Genomic DNA, 21,239 nt, shown 5'->3' with positions numbered 1-21,239 from the left:
ATGGTTGATTATTTTTTCTTAATCCAGTTTGAAAATCTTCACCTTCTAATTGGATTATTTAGTCAATGTACATGTGACTTGGGTTTAAATTTACTATTTTATTAAGTGCTTTCTATTTTTTTCTATTGGCTCTATGTTCTTTTTATTTGCCTTCCTTCCTTGCCTTTTGGTAGCATATGGGTTTTGGGGGTTTTGTTTTTTGTTTTATTTTAATGCTTACATTTTTAAGCCTCCATTAGCTAGAAGGTTTTTTTAAATTAATTTATTTATTTTTGGCTGCGTTGGGTCTTTGTTGCTGAGCATGAGCTTTATCTGGTTGTGGCCAGTGTGGGCTACTGTTCATTGCGGTGCGTGGGCTTCTCATTGCGGTGGCTTCTCTTATTGAAGAGCATGGGCTCTAGGCACACAGGCTTCAGTAGTTGTGGCACACGGGCTCAGTAGTTGTGGCTCGTGGGCTCTAGAGCGCAGGCTCAGTAGTTGTGGCACACGGGCTTAGGTGCTCGGTAGCATGTGGGATCTTCCCGGACCAGCGCTCGAACCTGTGTCCCCTCCATTGGCAGGCAGATTCTTAACCACTGCGCCACCAGGGAAGTCCAGCTAGAAGTTTTATATTCATTTCTCTATTCTCTTAGTGGTTACTATGGAGATCATAATGCATTCTTGACTTAAAATATATTGTTAATTGGTATTTTCATTTTATTAAACATTTTTTTAAATTGATACTTTTAATCTCTTCCCAGATAATGCAAGGACCTTGGCTACTTTAACTCCATTTACCCCTCACCCCCCACCCTACACCCTCAATTCATATGCCATTGTTGTAATGTATTTTAATTTTTTATATATTTTCCACACAAGAGCATATATATAATTACTACTATTTTTTAAAGTCTATTGAGTTAGACTTCCACATGTGTTTACCATTTTTATTATTCTTTCCTCTTCTCTGCTCTTTTTTCTATAATCATTTTTCTACTGCCTGTAAAACATCCTTTACTCTTTCCCTTAGTGAGAGCCTACTGGTGACAGATTTTCTCAGCTTTTTTAATGTCTGAAAACGTCTTCATTATGCTTTCATTCTTGAAGTACATTTTTGTTTTGAATGGTTGGCTGTTAATTTTTTAAAGCATGGTTAAGATATTGTTCCATTGTCTTCTGATTTTCATTTTCTCTCTCTCTCTCTCTCTTTTTTCTGGAGAAGTAAACTGTCACTCTGAATTATTGCTTCTGTGTAATAATATGTCTTTTTCTCCAGCTGCTTTTAAGGTTTTCTCTTTGACCTTGGTTTCCTGCAGTTTTACTATGATCCAGCTATTTGTGGATTTTAAAAAACCCTGCATGGGGTGGTAGGACTTTTTTGATCTATTGTTCATTGGCTTTGTAAACTTCATCCAGTGGCTCTTCAAATATTGCTCTTACCCCATTCTCTTAGTCTTCCTTTCTGGAACTCCAATTACATGTATGTTAGACATCATTGTATCTTCTATGTCTGTTACCTTCTGATTTTTACTTACTTCATTTTGGTTATTTTCTTCTGATCTGTGTTCCAATTCACTATCTATTTAACTGTATTTAGTCTGTATAAGCCTACCCATTCTTAATTACTTTTCAATTCTAATATTTCTGTTTGGTTCATTTTTATAATTTCCAGTTATCTATCAGAACTCTCCATTTTTAAAATCATTCTTGAGCATGACAGGCATAGTTATTTTAAAGTCCCTTTGAACTGCAGTATCTTTAGCCCATGTGGGTCTATTCTATTGTCTGTCATTTCTCCTAGTTTTCATTAATGCTGTTATATCATCCTGTATGCCTGGTTACTTTTCATTATGTAGGGACCTTGTACTTCTATTTTGCAAAAATAATCTGAAATAGAAGACAGTGTAACAGATAATTTTTTTCTGCCAGTTGCAAACCCAAATCACTTTATTTTTAGGTATTGATATATTTCAAAGCTGAGCTCTAACCTGGGTGGTTTTGCCTACTTAAGATTCACACTCATGATTAGGTTGTAGATCTCTAAGGTCTCAACCCAAAGAGAGAGGAGCATCATTACTTTCCTACCTCTTTGCTGACACTGATTGCTACCCTTGTCTTTCCAGTTTCTGATTCTGTTAAAAGCACATCCAGACTCTCAGCCACTCAGCGGCCCCTTTGGGAAGAAGCAGATGCCTCCCCAAATAATTGTTTCCTCCCAAGTAGCGCTCTTGTCTCTGAGCCACTTTCCCAGATGAAGTAATTTATCTCTTATTAATTCTTTGATATTTTAAAGTACATTTTTGTCCCATTTGTATAGTTGTCATAAGTAGCAGATAGTCGTGCAAATTACCTTGTATGCCATTATAAAGTGGTGCTACTGTTATCTCCATTTCATATGAAAGGAAAGTAAGGCATTAAAGAGATGGAGTGATTTGCCGCAGATCACACAGCGAATAAGTGGGGGCCTGTTTGACTCTGTATTTATTTTTCTTTACAAGACTAATTATAGTGACATAGTTAACTTCATTTTCCTCACTATCCCCCTTGAGAATCTAATAAAAGCAATTGACTCTACCTCCCTAAGAATGAAAACACTGAAAAATTTTACATGCAACTTTAGGAGCTTCATGGATCCTGGCGAATTAGAATATGGGTGCTTCAAGTTAGAGGACATCACCAAGAGATTGAGACAATTTCTCATTACCCAAAACCAAAAGTGTGATATCCTCAATTTCTCATTACCCAAAATCAAAAGCTGTTCTGTTAGAAATGTTTGAGTACCAACTGTGTTTGGAAGGCTGCACTTTACAAAGATTTAGAAGAAAGAAAAGGCAAGTTTCTCTTGCTGAGCCATTACTAACCAGCGATCAAACCTGGATGAATAGGGACTTTCCTGGTGGTCCAGTGGTTAAGATTCTGTGCCCCCAATGCAGGGGGCCTGAGTTCATCCTTGGTCAGGGAACTAGATCCTACATGCTGCAGCTAAGACCCAGAGCAGCCAAATAAATAAATTAAATAAATATTAAAAAAAAAACCTGGATGAATAAATGTGGGAGAGCTAAAAACAGAGGCATGGGGATGATACAGGTACAGACTAAGACTGTATCAGAATATTTTGATCTGAGATTTAGCACTGGACTGTCCAGGAAATTGACTTTTTGCACCACATGGAGACCATCACAACTATGGAAACATGACATTTGATAAAGGAAGGCAGTTAAGAAGCAATAAACACAGGGAAAGCTCCCCATTTCCTGCCTAAAGGCAGGAAATAAATTCTCCTTTTGCTAGAGACAGACTCTTATCAGTCCAGAGACAGCACCAGAGGACTCTGCAAACAAACCTTGTTAAACTATCCCTTATCTTCCTAATTAAGTACGATGAGGACTACCTAACCCTAGTTGGATTATACCCCTAGCCCAAACCCCTTTGTTTTGACAATTCTTCACAAATATATTGTTTCTTTGTCTAAAAGGTCTAAGAGTTTCCTCCTTTGGCCACTTCTTTGGGTCTTCATTCTCTTGTGAAGGCTCCTGCGTACGTGTACAGATTCACTACAATTTGTGTGCTTTTCTCCTGTTAGTCTCTCTTTGTCAGTTTAATTTTCAGACCCAGCCGGGGACTCAAAGAGGGTGGAAGAAAACTTCCAAAGAACTCCCAGGAGGGAGAGAGACAACAAAGCGATGTTCTGGAAGGCCTCCTGTTTTTAGGGTAAATGCATTCGTCTTGCCAATTTGCAAGTTTAAAAAAAAAATTATTTATTTTCTTTATTTTCATTTTTGGCTGTGTTGTGTCCTCATTGCTGTGCGCGGGCTTTCTCTAGTTGCGGCATGCGGCGAGTGGACTCTACTCATTGTGGTGCACGGGTTTCTCGCGGCAGTGGCTTCTCGTTGTGGAGCACGGGCTCTAGGTGCACGGGCTCCAGTAGTTGTGGCTCGTGGGCTCTAGAGCTCAGGCTCAGTAGTTGTGGCGCACTGGCTTAGTTGCTCCGCGGCATGTGGGATCTTCCCAGACCAGGGCTCGAACCCGTGTTCCCTGCATTGGCAGGCGATTCTTAACCACTGTGCCACCAGGGAAGCCTCCAATTTCCAAGTATTAATGAAGTTGCTCTTAGTTGCACTTAGCAGTTAACATTTTTCTTTGTAGATTAATTATGTATAAAAGCCAGTAAAATGTGTGTTAGTTCCTAGTGGAACCTAATGTTATAACTGTGTGTTGTTGTGAGCAGTGGTCTATAGTTTTGTATGGGGTTGGCTCATATACTTAATAAGCAAGTGCTGCTAGCGAGAAGCATGGTTAGACACAAGCAGAAGTTGCTTGCTTGTTCCATGAATTCCTCCCCCTCTGCTTGTTACTAGCAACCTCAAGAGGATTTTGTCCACAGAATGATTTAGTCACCCATTCCAATTTGTCTTGAGACTTTACATTATTCTCCAAAAAAAGCTGTAAGAATGAATACATGTAATTTGTGTAGGATTTGAGATGGCTTTTGACATCTTCTGGGTGTTTGTAAACTCATCTCCAAAAGTAGGGAAGAGAAAATTTGCTCCAAGCCTCCCTGTCAGAAAGTTGAGGAGTTGAGGCTGACTTCCTGTCCTAGGGACATGACATATGTTTTCTGCTTTACCATCATCACACACAGAGGGGACACACTTTATTTTTTATTTTTATTTTTATTGGAGTATAGTTGATTTACAATGTTGTATTACTTTCTACCATACAGCACAGTGAAGCAGTTACATGTATACATATGTCCACTCTTTTTTAGATTCTTTTCCCATATAGGCCATTACAGGATATTGAGGTAGAGTCCCCTGTGCTATACAGTAGGTCCTTAATTAGTTATCTATTTCATATATAGTAGTGTGTATATGTCAATCCCAATCTCCCAATTGATCCCTCCCTCCCTTTCTACTCTGGTAACCGTAAGATTGTTTTCTACAAGTGTAAGTCTATTTCTGTTTTGTAAATAAGTTCATTTGTACCATTGTTTTAAGATTCCACATGTAAGTGATATCATATATTTGTCCTTCCCTGTCTGACTTGCTTCACTCGGTGTGACAATCTCTAGGTGAGGGGACCCACTTTATAAAGAGATCGGGTTTGAAATTGTGGGTTGGTTCCCAGGCCTGCACACAAAAAACCTGTTTTGCAGTTGTGTCCAAATCAGGAATTTGTCACTTGGAACTGAACAGATTGTAATGCTGACGGCTGGGCTGGGTATCACCTCCCAGTCCCGGGTTTGGGTCTGGGTCTCAGAGGCTAAGCCCAGGCATGCTTCCTGGCGCCCTGGCGCCCCGAGTGCACCAAATGCCACAGGCAAACTGGAAAGCCACCAAGGTTGCTCTTCTCACTACTTCTTTTGTGTTCTCTACCCCCTCGAGGGGCTCTAGTCTTTTTCAGCCCTTCCCTTAGTAAACATACCACCGGAGTCAGAACCTGATTCAAATCCCAGCCCCACCATCTGTTAGGAACAGATGTGATTTAGGAAGTGTCTCTTCCTTTCTGAGCTTGGTTTCCTTGTCTAATATGGCTTAATCACCTTTCAGCACCAGGAGTGAGGATTCTGTGAGATAAATTATGTAAAATACAGGAAACACAAGGAGCCCTTCATAGAGGATGGCCTGTCATTGTTCTCGGATTGCTGATGATCTCTGTTAGGTGTTAGGAGGCCATTGGCGCTGAGTAATAAACACTGGTGTGTGAGCAACTCAAGTCTTAACAGTTTACAGAGACATTGCATTTTTAGAAGGTGCTGCTATAGCAAATGGTTATCTGTCTGAGGTTTAGGCGGCTTAAAAAAAGTTGGGTGAATATTCAGGCTTTTTGGTGAAGGGAATTTTTCATCAGCAACTTTATTTTTTATTTATTTATTTTTAAACATCTTTATTGGAGTATAATTGCTTTACAATGGTGTGTTAGTTCCTGCTGTAAAACGAAGTGAATCGGCTCTATGCATACATATGTCCCCATATACCCTGCCTCTCACGTCTCCCTCCCACCCTCCCTATCCCACCCCTCTAGGTGGTTACAAAGCACTGAGCTGATCTCCCTGTGCTATGCGGCTGCATCCCACTAGCTATCTGTTTTACATTTGGTAGTGTATGTATGTCAATGCTACTCTCTCACTAAGTCCTAGCCTCCCCTTCCCCCGTGTCCTCAAGTCCATTCTCTATGTCTGTGTCTTTATTCCTGTCCTGCCCCTAGGTTCTTCAGAACCACTTTTTTTTTTTTTTTAGATTCCATATATATGTGTTAGCATATGGTATTTGTTTTTCTCTTTCTGACTTACTTCACTCTGTATGACAGACTCTAGGTCCATCCACCTCACTACAAGTACTCAATTTTGTTTCTTTTTATGGCTGAGTAATATTCCATTGTATATATGTACCACATCTTCTTTATCCATTCATCGGTCCTGGCTATTGTAAATAGTGCTGCAATGAACATTGTGGTACATGACTCTTTTTGAATTATGGTTTTCTCAGGGTATATGCCCAGTAGTGGGATTGCTGGGTCCTATGGTAGTTCTATTTTTAGTTTTTTAAGGAACCTCCGTACTGTTCTCCATAGTGGCTGTATCATTTTACATTCCCACCAGCAGTGCAAGAGGGTTCCCTTTTCTCCACACCCTCTCCAGCATTTATTGTTTGTAGAGTTTTTGATGATGGCCATTCTGACAGGTGTGAGGTGATATCTCATTGTAGTTTTGATTTGCATTTCTCTAATGATTAGTGATGTTGAGCATCCTTTCATGTGTTTGTTAGCAATCTGTATATCTTCTTTGGAGAAATGTCTATTTAGGTCTGTCCACTTTGGGATTGGGTTGTTTGTTTTTTTGATATTGAGCTGCGTGAACTGCTTGTATATTTTGGAGATTGATCAGCAACTTTAAATCATTCTACCTGCATACCTTCCTCCCTCCTTCCCTTCCTTCCTGGGGATGCACATTTTGAAAGCTCTGCCAGGAAACACAGACCTCTCTCTCCCGCTCTCCTGTCCTCCCTTCCTCTCTCCTGGTGTCAGTGACTGTGGCAAACTGGGGCCACCAGGGAGATTACCAGGGTGGGAGGAAGGGGAGGGGCCACTTTTTCCTTATATTTCTATATACTTTTGTATGTGAAGATGCATGGTTAGTCATTCAGGAATTTGTAATTTAGAAATGTCGTCACTTAGTAGTTAGGTAAACCAGAGAACTTATTAAAAAATCATTGACCCACTTTCCCCTTTGCTCTGTTTCCCTTTCCTGTCAGGGGATGTGTTCAGAGGACAGCCAGTCATTTTTCAAGTCATTCTGCAATTGCCTCTGGCTTCTGGTTTGCTCCAAATGGCATTTCACAGGGTGCTGTTGGTTATTTACACTTGCTTTCAGAGAGCCAGGGTTCCTTGGCTGTGGGATCCAATCAAGAGATCCATTAAGGTCCTCCTAACTCTCCATGGGAGATCTGGATTGGAAACTTTCATTGGTATGAATCAAGTCTTCTACTTTCTGTTTGAGCCCAAGGGGCACAAGGTGAGGTGAATATCTATCCAGCCCCTGAGGTGAGGTCTGTGAAATGCATGCCCACCTTCCAGCTCCATTATTCTAGGCTTGCTGGGCAAGTATTTGCTAGAGGGAAGGTCAAGTAGAACATTAAGGATTTGATCTGTGTTTACCCTCTAAACAGAAAAGGTGAACTCTTGTTTTTCTCATTTCATTTTTTCTAGATTCCTCGCCTTTAATATTTCTTAATAAGGAAACTCTTTATATTTAAGTAGTACAAATGAATTTTTAAAATCTTTGTGTTAACCTAGCAACCAAAGCAATCTCTAATAAAAGTAAGCAGGCCTTAACAGATTTACATTTGGACTCTTTAATTAAAGCGTTTAAAGAAGTCATTAATCTTTTGTTTACTCCATTGGCATTTTATAATATTTGCATATCTATTACTATAATGAATAATGTAACGTACATTATTTCTAAAAGCATCTTTGTAATAATTTTCAAATCTGTGTGGTCTAAAGGCTAATTTTCCAAGTCATTGTTGTGGTCATATTATTTTTTTAATGCTTCATTTTATATATTTTCTATTATTTTTACAGTTAACATAGAGTATAAAGGCAGAGGAGCTAACATTTGCTGAAATTCTTCTGTGGTTCAGGCATTACGCTGAGAACTTTTCACACATCACTAATTTGATTTTCATAACAACACTGTAGGTTAGTTATTCTTTCCTCTGTTATAGATGAGGAAACTGCCTGGAAAAGTTAAGTTTCTTACTTGAGGAGACCCTGCTAGTAACAGACAGAGCTTGGATTTATACTTAGGTTTGCCTGCATTTGGAAAGAATAAAGGATAAAAAGGGACATAAAGAAAAAGGAGGGAAGAAGATGAAATTGGAATGCACCCTTTGGTAAAAGAGAAAGGAGAGAGGAAGATGAAATTGGAATGCACCCTTTGGAAAGCCAAAGGAAACCGAGGCAAAGTCAGTCCCAGTCTTAGAAATGCAACCTTGAGTGTGAAAGTGAAGGGAAGAGGCAGAGCCAGGTGTGGTGTCACTGGCTGGTGGCTGTCATGGTTACAGCTAGCTGACTGTATGCTAGGGAGGAAGCCTGAAAACTCTTTCTGGATTTTCCAAAAAAAGGTCTCAAACTTGCCCCATATCCAGCCTTCTAGTTAATCTGACTTTGGGACCATGATATAGAGCCATTCTTAGTTATACAACTGAGAGAGCATTGAACATTTGGATGGAGGACCAGGGAAGGAAAAGGCCTGTTTGTGTGGATATTGCACAAAGAAAACCAATATCCATGTTTATTATGTGGGAGGTCAATCTCAAAAAGATTACGGCTACCAAAGGAGGAAAAATGTATATTTGACATACACTGTTGATTTTTATTAATGTAATCTGTGTCAAATGTCATAAAGATTTTTTTGAATTTAGTGTCTGCTTCTTTTTTCTTTTTTCTTTGTGCTAGGCAGGCCTCTCACTGTTATGGCCTCTCCCGTTGCGGAGCACAGGCTCCGGACGCGCAGGCTCAGCGGCCATGGCTCACGGGCCCAGCCGCTCCGCGGCATGTGGGATCTTCCCGGACCGGGGCACAAACCTGTGTCCCCTGCATCGGCAGGCGGACTCTCAACTACTGCGCCACCAGGGAAGCCCTGCTTCTTTTTTCTTTGTGGATATAAATATATTGAGTTTTTTATAGGATTGTTGTAATAGTTTGGCTCCCCCAACTGTTTTTTTTCTTTTAAAGATACTGTAGAAGAAAAGGGGATTTCAGGTCTTTGAACGACCTGAAATTATATACAAGATTTATGGGAATTCATTAGGAAGGTGTATTTTTCTGGAGCAGAGGCTCCACCATTTTCATTGGCTCCTTAAAGTGGATTATGAATCAAAAAAATGAAGAGCCAATACTCTAAATTCTTACCTTTCTCAACTCTGAATTTTCTACCAAAGTGATTTTTCAGGAATTCATTGCTATGCTTGCAGCAGGATTATTATAACTTGTAAAAAGTCTTATACCATTTCCGGGTAATTTTGTTAGCCTTCTGACCAGTTAAAGATGTTCAGTTTGCTATATAGTGTTTAAGCAATAGAAATGTATCACTGCCTGAATACAATGATAAAAATGTTAGTGCTTCTTTCTTTCTTTTTTTAAAAAATTTTTATTGGAGTATAGTTGATTTATAATGTTGTGTTAGTGGTTTTTTCTTACTTTTATCCTGATACCCATATATGTGGCCCTTCAACTATAGTTCTCAGTTTCTCGTTGTGGGGAAGACCCTAGAAATGTGTGTGTGTGAGTGTGTGTGTGTGTGTGTGTGTGTGTGTTTAGGGGGGGAAGAAGAGAAGGAGCAGGATCTAGATAAGCCAGGGGAGAGTCTTGCCTTAGTCTAAGGACTGATGTTGCCCCAGCTGCTCCCTTCCTTGCAAATGATTCCATCAGGGAGCCCTCCGTGGGATGCTCCGTAATGCAGAGCATACAACTCTGACAGCTAAATCCCCTGGTTCTCCCTTGTTAATTCTCCTTCCCTACAGGTGAATGGAGAGAATAATTGGGTCCATATACAGAACAGTGAGTAGGCATTTCCCTTTTGCCCTATAAAATTCAGCTATCATATAGTTTACAAGATGTGGACACAACCTAAGTGTTTGCAAACTGATGAATGGATAAAGAAGATGTGATTTATATATACAATGGAATACTACTCAGCCATAAAAAAGAATGAAATTTTGCCGCTTGTAACAACATGGATAGATTTGGAAGGTATTTGCTAAGTGAAATAAGTCAGACAGAAAGACAAACACTATAATATCACTTAAGTGTAGAATCTAAAAAATAAAACAAACTAGTGAATATAACAAAAAAGAAACATATGGATAAAGAGAAAAACCTAGGGCTTCCCTGGTGGCGCAGTGGTTCAGAATCCGCTTGCCGATGATTCAGGGGTCACGGGTTCGTGCCCCGGTCCGGGAAGATCCCACATGCTGCGGAGCGGCTGGGCCGGTGAGCCATGGCCGCTGAGCCTGCGCCTCCGGAGCGCAGCTCCGCAACAGGAGAGGCCACAACAGTGAGAGGCCCGCATACCGCAAAAAAAAAAAAAGAGAGAGAAAAACCTAGCGGTTAGCAGTGGGGAGAGGGAAGGATGAGACAGGGGTAGGGAATTAAGAGGTACAAACAACTATGTATAAAGTAAATAAGATACAAGGATATACTGTACAACACAGGGAATATAGCCAATATTTTATAATAACTGTAAATGAAATATAACCTTTAAAATTCGTGAATCATTATGTTGTACACCTAAAACTTATATAATACTGTACATCAGCTACAACTCAATAAAAATACATAAATCAAATCAATTTCAGCAGTTCTGATAGGAAGCTATGGCTAATCATTACAGGTCGTGCACTCCACTTCACTTATTAAACAATCGTCAGGATATTGACCCTCAGGCTAGGAACTGCAAACTCCTCTTCCTTCCTATTCTCTATTTTGCAAAAGAACCATCTCTGGTCTCTCAAATAGGGCCCTGCTTGGGTGTAACCTGTGAGCTTTAGGAAGAGGGTGCCATATGCCCTCTGACTTTCACCTATTAATCTGCTCTCACCTGTTTATGTGCCCACCGTCCCCTCCTCCCTCTTCGTTTCCTTGATCAAAGTCAGTATTCCTCTCTTCTGACAACTCCCATCCACATGGCAAATTCCATGGAGTCATCATAAAGGCACCACGTGGTTTTGCTTCTGAAAAGATTCATACATGTATGGGCTGTTCTTTTCAGAGCCCTGCTGTTCTTGTCCATATGATTCCAATTTCAGGGTGTACCCCATGACTTTTTCATAACTTCAATAGCTTGTGTTGTACCCTTGATAGAAATATCTGTGATGAACTATGATCTGTCTCTCCTTTCTTAGTGCCAATAGAAACCTTGGCTAGCAGAGGGCACCTCTTTCTTTTATATTTTTTGTGGACGTTTCAGTTTGTCACAGGGACCGAATGCAATTGGATGTTGCAGCTGTACTAGACTTGAGCATGTGTGCTTTTCACGGCCACTTGCAGATTTCGGTTTCTGTGTGCTTGTAACCCATGTGTTTTAAAGTTTAGATGAACATAGGGATTTTATAAAGTCCTTAGATGAATTCATTTTTTCCTTGCTCTTACTCACCAACTAGATCTTTGTCTTACAGGATTCATAATTCCTACACAGAATGGGAGAGAGTATTTTCAAAAAGCTTTGTAAATGGGGACAATCATCTATGAAAGGGCCTTGGAAGTGTCCTTCAAATAGAACGTAAATGTCAAAGAGGGTATCTGTTCCTTTTTTTTTTTTTTTTTTGCGGTACGCGGGCCTCTCACTGCTGTGGCCTCTCCCGTTGCGGAGCACAGGCTCCGGACGCGCAGGCTCAGCGGCCATGGCTCACGGGCCCAGCTGCTCCGCGGCACGTGGGATCTTCCCGCACCGGGGCACGAACCCGCGTCCCCTGCATCGACAGGCGGACTCTCAACCACTGCGCCACCAGGGAAGCCCTCTGTTCCTTTTTAAGATCATGTATGGCAGATAGAGTTTGATAAAAAGAAATTCTATCTTGTCTTTCATTATAAATTATATTTAGGGTGAAGGAGTTTAGACATTTCTGGTGGTTGGTATCTTAAAGGACTTTCTGGAATGGAAGGAGACCCAGCAATGCCATGGTTTTTAACTTCTTTGAGACTGGTTTTCAACTGAAAATGGACATGGTGCCCCCTACCCACCTCACACGTTTATCGTAAGGGCCAAATGAGATGCTGAAAGTCCTTTGAAAGCCAGAAGTGGCAGGTTTAATATGGTATTAGGATTCCATGTTTCCAAATGAAGTCCTCTCTTGTTAGAGCATCATCCGTCTACCCAGCAAAGCCGGGAACAACCCAGTGACAGTATCTAAAGTCTACTGGGCAGCTATCGGCTTAGTGGGAGCATGTACCAAGTAAAAATGGTGTGTAAATAAAATGGCCTCGCCCATGAGGAGCACATGTTCACTGAAAGAAGGAAGGGAAGAATGAGAAGAAGAAAAGGAAGGAGAGAGGGAGGGAGGGAGGGAGGGAGGGAGGGAGGAAGAAAGAAAAGGAAAAAGAAGAGAAGAGAAAGGAAAAGAAAAATGTTTTGTTACAGTAACTGTCTGGGATGGGTAAATTGTCAGGTCCTTAGTTTTTTAAATCTAGATGAAACTGCCTATTTCTTATTTCTTTGGAAGTAGTTTAATACCTTATTTTACATCAATCACAGAGTTAAAAATAAGCGTAGGTAGTTCCAAGTACTTTGAGATTTCATGTACCTTTGGATTCCATGTACCTTGTTACGATTTCATTACAGGATAATCCAAGTAGGAAACAGAGAAAGCCTGCCTAACTGTTCTTGGGGGGCCTTTTGCCCAGGTACAATCAGAGGAATCTGGCTTTATGGAAATGAGTGCAAATTGAGGTGAAAAGAATTTGATGTTGCTTAGTTTAAGGTAGTAGGGTTTTGTGCTGAAATTAAGAGGGAAAACAAAGATCCAGGCATTAAGAAGTATCAGATCTACAATCCCTAACACCCCCGAAGGATCTAGAAAACGTCTCTCTGAAAGACATTTCTTTGGAAACTTTTTCTTATTTTCCTGGGCATGTCTGGTCCTGACACCAGCTAAATAAAGGAGGGATTAGTACCTGGATATTTAATAACTCCTGGCATTTAAAACTCAAATAATTATTTTTGAAGGGATTGAGGAAGGAGGGAAGAGGGCTATTGCCTACATTGTAAAGGGCAATTTTTTAAAACATTAAACATTTAGGAATATTCTTCATTGCACAAAGAACTATCTTTTCCCCAATATTATGAAACTCCTAGCCCTTTCAGTCCATCATTTTTTCTTTCCAGCTTTGATGCAGATGTAGTTTATGTTTATAGAGATACATTTCATTCCTATGAACAATGATTGTAGTTTTTTAAAAGTACAATATGATAAATGGAAACTGGCACTTGGCCCCAATCTCAGGGGGACATTAGGGAGTGGTGAGGACCAGGGCAAATTGGGGAGTCCATGCCCTATCGAAATACCTAGTCACAGGCCAATATTTACATTGCAATTGTATAGTATGGTGTCACCATGATGCATATTGTTGTAATTTATAAATATATACTGTCAGTTGAATTGTATCAGTAGGGATGTTCATTCCCTGATATTCATTCAGCATGTTTGGAAGTAGCTCCAAAGTGCTACGGATTTAAATAATCACACTTTCCACAGAGAAGTGGTTTTCTGGTAACAGGAACAGGATTCTGGGGCTTGGTGGAGTGTTGTGTCCTGTGTCCTGTCGTATAAATAACTCTGGAAAGACTTGAGTTCTGTGTTGAAACCAGTTTTAACTGGTAATGGTGTGTGTGGCTGATTTTACATGACCAAGACCAGATTTCATTTCAGCTAATTAAATAAGCACTTAGTGAGATGAGAACTGAGCAGTGTTTGTTTAGGACTAGGAGAACAGGGGTGAATAAAAGATAACAATGTCCTAATTGGGAAAGGTGTTCTGGTTTCCTCAAAGTCTTCTTGTGTTTGAGACATCTTACATTAATGTCTAGCTATTAAGGCAGAATGTGGTTACACATTTAAACATATTTGCAACTGAACAAAGGTACTATTAATGTTTGGTTTTCTTTACAAACAAGACCTATGACAGGTGTTTGACAGGGAAGTCAGCCAGAGAAGATTAAGGTATAATTTATCCCATCCCTCTAAATCCCATTTCCCTTTAACCCATTATGTATTATATATTATTCATACATTTATCAGTACTCTTGAGTTTATATTTTCAGCTGGTACTACCTCTCGGGAAGCAGTCAAGTGTTTAAGAGTGTAGACTTGTGGTTAAGAGCGTGGCTTTGGAGCCACTACCTGAGCAGGTCCTACACAGGGCACTGTGCACTTAGAAAAATGCATCCCTTCTGAGCTGTGCCACAGTGAAAACAGCCCCCAGGGCAGACCTGGGGCTACATTTCAGCCCCACCCATCTCTCTTATCCAGGTACCTTTATGCAAAGCACGAACAGCTCAGAGATCTAGAATAGCCCCGTATTTGAGTTTGAAACCCACTTGTCACTTTCAGGCTGGTGTGGTTTGGGGCAAATGGTGTTTCCTTACCTCACACTTCTCTTCTCATCTGTAAGGTGAGGATGAAAGTAGTGCCTGTATTTTGGAGTTGTCTATATTTATAGATGGAAAGTGTTGAGAACAGCCATCAGAACCTAGCAAGAGCTCAATATGTCATGGTGATTGTTATAAGGAGTGACCAGTGGGGAGTTTCAACCTATGGCATTTGGCTCCATTCGTATTGGGTGATGGTTTCTATTAGCTGGAAGAGGTGGAAACTCAAAAGTACTCTTGCTTCTTACTGGATTCAGCCTTGAGGTCCAATGCACCAGTTAAGGAACAGTTTCACTTCACAGTGTAGCGGGAAGAGAAGAGGATTTGGAATAAGTTGGCCTGGCTTCAAGTCCCAACTCTACTAATCATGTTTACATGTAGGTATAAGGTGAGAAAACTAATACCTACTCAGGATTTTCGCGAAGATCAGCGAGTAATCTTGAGAGCACTGAAGTGCTCTACAGATGTTTGGTTTAGTTTTACTATGGGATCGCATAGGGTTTTAGACCAGGTGTTCCTTCCGCAAGCCAGGCACCAGCTTGCAAAATGCTGCTGTTTATTTGCCTTACATATGCCTACATTCTCATCAACGGAAGTAGATTTCCATCTTTTCTACCACAGCTGACTTAAATTAGTTGAAAGCTTTAGGAGCATTGTTACTTCTTACCATTTGAAGTGAAAACAAATAAAAAAAATTCTTCACGTAATTCAGAAACTGCTTGAACTTGAGAGAATTGTTTCCTTTCCCCCTTATATTGGGTTGTAGTCAAGGTTCCTGGCTGACCTTGAGCGTGGTATCAAAAGAATGTGCCTGAGGTATGTAGCCAGTGAGTGAGTGACCTTTATAATCACTATACACATTGAGTGGAAAGTGTTTACCATATTACAGTCTATATTAACTTCGGTCATGTAGAGTCTACTTGTTTTAGCTTTAGCCTTGGCGACAGGCCAACTGTTAGAATGACTCCCTGAACTGAACTTGCAAATGCTTTAAAAATAAGAGGCCAAGACAACTCTACTACATTTTTCTGGTAGACCCTGGTTTTTAAAGAACATCATATATGGAGAAATATTTTAGTTAGAAAAGGGTACTGCTGCTTCTGTGTACTCAGAGAAGGGCATCAGAGATGTAAAAAAGAGGCCAGCTGATGTTTCAGGAGCATGCAGTAGTTGGACTTTTTGCCTTTTCCCTATTTTTACTTTCTGGCTAATTCATCACTCACTTTATTCATTTATTCATCGATTCACTCCCTCCCTCATTTATCTGTTGAACAGGTATTAGGCACTTACTGTGAGTTAGGCACTGAAGATGCAGAAGTGTATGACATCATCCCTTTGCCTGGGAAACTGGATTCAGCAAGAATCTGCACAGATGTTTAATACTGGAATTAGTTTCTTGGGTTTTGTTAACACCTAATGAGAGAAGCTTTGAAATGCAGATTGATATGTGTGTGCCCTCCATGGGGAATTGTTATTTGTGCTAAATGGAGAATATACCATCATGGACGGCCTACGCTCTCATCCCAGTATATGGGTGGTTTGAGACTGCCCCAGGCTCAGGTTTGAGAGTCTGCAAGTGGGCCCAGGAATGGGGCCGGGCTGCTTCACAGCTGTGGGCAGCAACACAAAGAAGGAATCGTTGGTGAAGGCAGACTCAGGAGCCAAAGCATCTGACTCGTCAGAGGCTTGAACAGCAAGTCCAAGGCAAAGAGTCTTCAACTGGGGCCAAGGCTAGAGGCACCACCCCTCGCATGTATTAACTAATTACAGCGTGTTTTGCCGCTAGTTTTGTAGCTAATTTTGCAGCTGGGAGCTGCTGGAGGTCTGTGTCCACTCGCAGTCTGAGTTCTCTCCAGAATTTTAAAATTTGGTGTTTTCATTTTTATTATGTTAATAATTAATAGTGTGAATAAAAGTCAATACAAGTTATCCTGGGTTATCGGAATGACCACCTTTTGACTGACACGTGTTAGTGATCAAGTTAGCACTTGGATTTACGACTGTGATGGCTCCGTATCAGTTGTTTTTGAGCCATTGAGAAAGTGGCCGAGGCAGCTTGAACAGCGCAAGATGCATTGGGCCAAAATAAGGTCAGAAAATTTCACAGCACTCTACACAAAGGTGTCCTGAATCTGAATAGAGGAAAATGGCTGTAGAGTCAGTGCATTGCATAACAAAAGGTAACTAAGTATGCTGACTTCCACTCAGCCTCTGCTCCAAGCCACAAGTTAGTGTCAACAAAACAACCCAGTCTTTCACAATAAGTTAATGTGGTTATTTCAGACTTCTATTGGTTTCATAATTTTGCTGTATTTGATTTGTACACATATTTTGGTTTTAGAATTGTGAATGAGTTTCGAGCATGAGAAGTTTATACTTGGTTTTATGTGTGTCGGTGTTTAAGTCACACCATTTTAAGGAAAGGTAGTACTGAGGGGTTTGTAAGAATGTTTCTACCTTTAAGGTCCATAGTTAACATTTGGGAAACTTTTGAGAAGAGGCTGTAATTGCTGACCCTTACCAGCTCTCCCTCACGCCTCCCCTAATTCTTGAGGTTATTGATTTATTAATGTGCTGAGCAAAAGCTGCCTTTGACACAGTCACAAAGACACTCTCTAAAATTTAAATAAATTTTGAGTAATAATATATTCATATGGTTCAAAAATCCAGAGATTTTAAAAAAATATTTATTTATTTGGCTGTGCTGGCTCTTAGTTGTGGCACACAAGATCTTCGTTGCGGCATACGAGATCTTTAGTTGCGGCATGCAGGACCTTTTAGTTGTGGCATGTGGGACCTTTTTTTTTAATAGCAACTCTTAGTTGCGGCATGTGGGATCTAGTTCCCTGACCAGGGAACGAACCTGGGCCCCCTGCGTTGAGAGCACAGAGCCTTAGCCACTAGACCACCAGGGAACTCCCTGAAGATATTATTATAAATCTACTATACTTCAATTTTTAGAAAATGAAAAAAATAATTATTGAAAAGTCCAAAGATATTAAAAGGTCTACAGTGGAAAATGTCTCGGTCCCGTTACTCTTGGTAACCACTGTATTCATTTTTTGTGTATCTTCCCCAAGATCCTTTTTGCAAATACCATTCAAGCAAATATCAAATCTAGCTTTATCCCACCCTTCCCCCAACCCTTTGTACAGAAAGGTTTCCTGCACCACCAGACTCTTTCAGCGAACATGTATCTTCGTGTAGCAGGACAGAGAATGTCACCATTCTTTTTTTTTTTTCTTTTGTACGGCTGCCTATTATTCCATCAATGTCATCATTTATTTAACCGCTTCCCTATTAATATACATTTATACTGTTTTCAAACATTTACTATAAGACTAATGCTGCAACAAATAGTCTTGTCCATGTCATTTAGCCAAGTGAAACAGCTGTAGGATAAGAACCAAGAAGTGAAATTACAGGGCCATTGGGTCCATGCATTTGGAATTTTGGTAAATCTTGCCAAATCACCCTCCCTTGAGGTTTTACCAAGTTTCACTCTCCCAAGCAATGTGTGAGGAATGCCTGTTTTCCCAGTCTTGTTCAAGAGAATGTGTTATCAAACTTTGGATTCTTGCCATTCTGATAAGTGAAAATGGTGTCTCAGTGTATTTTTAATTTGCATGTCTCTTGTAAGTAATGTTGAACAGTTTTTCATCTATTTACAAGCTATTTCTAATTTCTCTTCTGTAGACTGTCTTTTATTGTTCTTTGCCCATTTTGTATTGAGTGGCTGCTCTTTTTCATACCAACATTTAGGAACTACTTTTAGGGACGTGAGCCCTTTGTCCATGACCTGGGTTGCATCTTTTTTGCCCCCTAGTTTGTCTTTTGACTTAACGTATAGGGCTTTTGCCATGTAGAGGTTTGGGGGTTTTATGCAGAAGAATATAGATATATAATGTGGTTTCTGAATTGTGAGGCATAGTTAGAAAGGCTTCCCACTCCCAGATTCAAAGGGAATTTTGAAAGAACCTTTCAAAGATGTTGACTCACTGGTGCTCATTAGGTTGCTTCATCATAGCCCCTTGACCTCGACGCTCACTATGTCTCATCCTGTGTCATTCTTGTCTGTGGCATAGTTTTTGGGGACCTAAAGCTGGACAAGGGTATTTTCAGTTGCCTATCGAGCTAGTAGCAGACCAACTCTGTCAGCTTATATCCTGTTTCTTTTTCTTGGACATTTTTTGAGAGGGTGGTAAGGGGGAAAGGTAGAGCAGAAATGGCCAGCTGACCCTGGAAACTGTGCAATGACCTTGGTCAGGCCTGTTTGCGTCAATCAGGCCATTTCACAAACATTCCATCACTTGTTACTTTTGTGATTTTTTTTTTTATTAACTTTTATTTCCAGAAAGTAATGCTACTTGTATAGTTAAAAAAGTCGCACTTTGATCATTAAACTTGACATTTTTATGGAGCCCATGCATTAATATTTTCTGATTTCAGTCATTCTTAGAGCCTGTCTAGATTGGAAGGAAGCTGTCAAAGACTGGGAAGTAACGATGTGAATCAGTTAGTTTGAGCCTGGCTCTGTTGGTGATGCCTTCTTATAGTAAACCCTTTAAAGAAGGTTGTAATGATCAAGTTGTAGTATAGGGACATCTTTTTCTTTATGCCCGCCCCCCAAGGTCTTGAGAAGGGAAGCTGCGAGTGCATGGCATAGAAGGGGTAATTACTAGGAGTTATTAGAGTTTGTAATTCAGGACGCCATAACCACTGAGACGCAGTAAGGCCTTTGTCATTTGAAAGAACTCTAATGCGTAGGTACCATGATTTCCATCACATACAATGTAATTTCATAGTCTAAGAAAAATAAAAAGCTCACCCCCCTCCCAAAGGAGGTTGAAAGAAATAAAGAAGAGGGAGGCAAGGTGGGGGGATCGAAGGGGAAAGAGAAGGAATGAGAGATGATGAGAGAGAACCCCAAAGAGTCATTAGCTGTAATTCAGTGACCAGGGAGGAGAACTCACTGGCAGAATCTAATCATCTGAGAAGGAAGGGGGGAGGGGGATGGAGCGGGGCAGGTGATGCTGACAGTTCAGACAAAATGGTGAACGGAGCCTTTTCAAAGTAAAATGAAAACAAACAAACAATTCCAGCACTTAGCAGAAAATAAGGGTTAATTTTTTTTTTTTTTTTTTTTTTTTTTTTTGGTACGCGGGCCTCTCCCTTTGCGGAGAGAGTTGTGGCCTCTCCCGTTGCGGAGCACAGGCTCCGGACACGCAGGCCCAGCAGCCATGGCTCACGGGCCCAGTTGCTCCGCGGCATGTGGGATCTTCCCGGACCAGGGCTCGAACCCGTATCCCCTGCATCGGCAGGCGGACTCTCAACCACTGCGCCACAAGGGAAGCCCAAATTGTTTTAATAACAGTCAAAAAGTGAAAAGGAAGTATAGAATGGTACCACTCTAAAGAATTATAATTAGGGGCTTCCCTGGTGGCGCAGTGGTTGAGAGTCCGCCTGCCGATGCAGGGGACGCGGGTTCGTGCCCCGGTCCGGGAAGATCCCACACGCCGCGGAGCAACTGGGCCCGTGAGCCATGGCTGCTGGGCCTGCGCGTCCGGAGCCTGTGCTCTGCAACAAGAGAGGCCATGACAGTGAAAGGCCCGCGCAACGCGATGAAGAGTGGCCTCCGCTTGCCACAACTAGAGAAAGCCCTCAAACAGAAACGAAGACAAAAGAAAAGAAAAAAAATAATTATAATTAGGACCGAATCATAGCGTTGGTTATCTATCATATATTAGTTGCCAGACTGGTTATTCTCCACTAAACCAAAGGTTTATGAAGATCAACATAGCATTGCCATGACCCAGCCCAATACCAGTCATGTGTTAAGTCACTATGCAAATATTTCTGGATGGATGAATGATTGAATGGTAAATGAATCGTCTGTCTGGGACATATTTAGGTCTCTGACCTCAGTTCAGACTGAATAAAGATATTTACGGTCTGGGCTTTATCGTGATCGTGATTTACCTGTTTGCAGAACCAGATGGAAAGGTTGATGGAAAGGATTTCAACGAACCCAACTTGGGTGCAGTTTGCATCACTCCTGCTCCTTCTCTGCCTCTGAGGTTTGGGGGCGGGGAGTTGTCTTCTTTTCCCATTTCTGAGAAATGAATGAGTGGAGTTGTAAAATGATCAGTGATCAATGGAACGTCTCAAATGACCAAATACCCTTTTTAGCCCTGGCACCTGTGGTGGTCGCTTTGACGAACAATAATTGATTCATACACCCATGTGATATTATGTTCTCGTCCTTGATTTTTATGTCATTGGGAGCTATTCTTTTTTTTTTTTTTTTTTAATAAATTTATTTATTTACTTTTGGCTGCATTGTGTCTTCTTTGCTGCGTGAGGGCTTTCTCTAGTTGCAGTGAGTGGGAGCTATTCCTTGTTACAGTGCGTGGGCTTCTCATTAAGGTGGCTTCTCATTGAAGTGGTTTCTCTTGTTGCAGAGCACAGGCTCTAGGTGCGCGGGCTTCAGTAGCTGTGGCATGCGGGCTCAGCAGCTGTGGCGGGCTCTAGAGTGCAGGCTCAGTAGTTGTGGTGCATGGGCTTAGTTGCTCCGCGGCACATGGGATCTTCCTGGACCAGGGTTCAAACCCTT

At 41.0% G+C, this 21,239-nt stretch overlaps 1 protein-coding gene across 2 annotated transcripts in view; it reads left to right on the top strand.

The window, feature by feature from the left end:
- The window catches only part of TBC1D9 (TBC1 domain family member 9), a 118,200-nt gene that overhangs the window by 8,760 nt on the left and 88,201 nt on the right, over window positions 1–21,239 (top strand). The window contains exon 1 of one of the 2 annotated variants that reach the window (XM_067035573.1): window positions 3,609–3,690. The exons of the other annotated variant lie outside the window; for it this stretch is intronic. The gene's annotated coding sequence lies outside the window, so the exon portion shown is untranslated. Of the gene's footprint in view, window positions 1–3,608; window positions 3,691–21,239 lie in introns of those variants that run through there. 2 annotated transcript variants of the gene reach the window in all.

Source organism: Kogia breviceps, chromosome 6 (genome assembly GCF_026419965.1).
Source record: "Kogia breviceps isolate mKogBre1 chromosome 6, mKogBre1 haplotype 1, whole genome shotgun sequence".
Taxonomy (NCBI): Eukaryota; Metazoa; Chordata; class Mammalia; order Artiodactyla; family Physeteridae; genus Kogia; species Kogia breviceps.
Note: the sequence above shows the minus strand (reverse complement) of the source record. Positions and strands in the feature narration are given on the sequence as shown.